Below are 2,500 nucleotides of genomic sequence, written 5' to 3'. Positions count from 1 at the left end.
ATCTGTGTCAGCCGGGGAAACCTCTCCGTCTGCTGTGAAACACAAAACATAACCACGATGTGTTAATCCAGCCGAGTTCAGGACTTTGAACTGATCCGACACATCGAACCTTCAGAACGTCCAGAGAGTGAACTCAAAGAGTCGTCTTCTTCAACATCTAACCGGTGTGTGTAAGGCCACGTGTCCACCTGTCGTTTTTTGCCGGGGCTGAAAAAGCGCTGACTGTGCACTCGGGAGCGTTAGCATGAAGCGCTGCGCGAAACGTCTTGTCTCTATGACAACGGTCTGTTGACAACGTCCGCTGAGTTACTGAAACGCAGAACGTTAAACATTTAAAACTTAAAGAAAAAACAAACGCCAACCTGTCCATGTGTTTGAGAGCGCTGCGTGTCTGACGTCTGGTTGGCGGGCGGCGGCTCACGAGGAGCATTTCATCAGTCAGGACTCGGAGCTGGAGAGGAAACACAGCTGATGTTATGTTTTCACTTTCTCTCAGACGGACAGAGGACGGAACAAAGAGAGAGAGTCAGAACAACAAAGACCACCAATCAAGATTCAACATCTGCAGACATCGGATAGGATTATACTTTATTGATCCCCAGAGGGGAAAGTCAGGCGTTACAGCAGCACAGACAAGTAAGATCAAAATACAAAATACACATTAAACAGAATAGATAAGATAAATACAAATAAAAACAGGGGGTATATACAGTACAAAATGAATGATTAAGTTAACTATGCATAGAATTGAGACAGTATTAGTATAATAAGTATAAGATAAAGTGACAAGTGATGATTAAAGTGACTCTGTATGATAAATAGCAGCAAGTAATGTAAACAGCAGAGAAGAGAGGCAGTGTTGTACCACAGTAATGCAGAGTGCAGTTATATAATATAATGTAGTATAATATAATATAATATAGTGTAATATAAGAAAATGTTATATCATATAGATTAATATAATAATAAAATAAAATATATAGAATGTACAGTATATATATATTGATGCTAAATAATAATACTACTACTAATAATACTACAACTAATAATAATACTAATACTACTACTACTACTAATAATAATAATACAATGTTAGTAATGATAATAATGAAGCAGGTCATGTGGGTAGTGTTTTATGGGGTGAAGTTATATATACATAACTTTGTATTTGATAACATTTATTTCACCTTTAATAGAAGGAGAGAGCCGACACAGGGATAAAGAAGAGAAGAAGGTCATTTATCACTTTTCTTTCAGGATCATCATCAACAAACATTTGTACCGCATCCCCTTCACCTGCGCATGCGCCAACAGGTGGTTCGTTTGTTGTCTTTGTTTGTTGTGAAATTGGTATTGCTGTGAAAACCAGTTTTTCAATTTAATGCTGACAGAGGAAAAAAAAGAAGAAGTATTTTTTTTTTGGAAATAAAAAAGAAAGGCCCGGGGTTTCCAAGTGACCCCCCCCCCCCGCCCCCATCCGCGTCAGCGAGGGATCCTATTGGTTCATTTCGATGAGACGGTTTAAAAGGACTTATGACCTGTTATCAGACTTGTTGGTGCTCAGGAATTTATAACATCATATATTGTGACACAGCTCCACCTGTTTACAACCCTTTAATCAGCCGGAATAATAACGGTTTAAAAAAAACATCAGTGCGCATGACCACAAGGGACCCAAACAAACATCAGCGCCTCCTTAGTACACACTTTCCCCTTCCAAAACAAAGACTCAAATAATATCTCCAAATGTTTAAAGAAGCATGAAAAAGTACAAACAGTCTAAATTCAACTTTAGTTTCTGTACGGTGTAAAAAATGCGTCAGACGTAAAAACACAAAAAACGTCAAATTTCCTGATTAAAGCCACTTTGTTTTTTAAATTCAACAAAGAGTCGTCTGATGAGCATCTTTTACTTCATTATAACTAAAAAAAAACTCCACAAAGAGTCGTCGTTAGGACAGTTGTCTGTTGTAAAGTTACATCAGACTCAGCGGACAGTCAGCAGATAACACGGTAACTGTTTTCACCGTTACACCCCCCGTTTCATTTCAGAATCAAACCCAGGAGGTTTTTCAGCATTTAAACTTCAGTGATTCAACAAAGAGTATAAAAATACAAACTGTGAGTCTCTGGAGAGGCTGTCTGTGAGTTGTTGTGTTGTGACGTCACCCCGTGGATAAACTAACGCGATACAATCAGCGTGGTTAAAAAGAGGATGATGGAGGTACTTACAGGGTCGAAGAAGAGCCAGCTGAGATCCGGGTCAAACATCACCAACACAGTGGACAGTTCTGTTAGACACTAACAACACCGACCAGGCTTTAACTCAGCTGACATGTGGAGGTGTGAGCACTGTACAGGAAGTGGGAGGGGCTAATGATGCCGCAGTCAGGTGACACAAAGAAACTAACTTTCACTTTCATAAACTGTAAACTATCAACGAGTAACAAACGGAGTGCTCTTTAGGTGTTCTCTTTGTTTCTAAATAAACTAAAAGAAC

At 39.2% G+C, this 2,500-nt stretch overlaps 1 protein-coding gene across 3 annotated transcripts in view; it reads right to left on the bottom strand.

The window, feature by feature from the left end:
- LOC132958667 (coxsackievirus and adenovirus receptor homolog) overlaps nucleotides 1-2,386 on the bottom strand; it is a 5,321-nt gene extending 2,935 nt beyond the window's left edge. For 2 of the 3 annotated variants that reach the window (XM_061031640.1, XM_061031642.1), the window contains exons 1-3: nucleotides 2,233-2,386; nucleotides 363-451; nucleotides 1-32 (exon numbers count right to left, since the gene is read on the bottom strand). The exon at nucleotides 1-32 is cut by the window's left edge and continues 72 nt beyond it. The gene's annotated coding sequence lies outside the window, so the exon portion shown is untranslated. The other variant, XM_061031641.1, reaches the window with a different exon arrangement.
- Between the last annotated feature and the right edge of the window lie 114 nt (nucleotides 2,387-2,500).

The sequence above is a fragment of the Labrus mixtus genome, chromosome 23 (genome assembly GCF_963584025.1).
Source record: "Labrus mixtus chromosome 23, fLabMix1.1, whole genome shotgun sequence".
NCBI lineage: Eukaryota > Metazoa > Chordata > Actinopteri > Labriformes > Labridae > Labrus > Labrus mixtus.
This window is presented reverse-complemented; position numbering and strand designations above follow the sequence as displayed.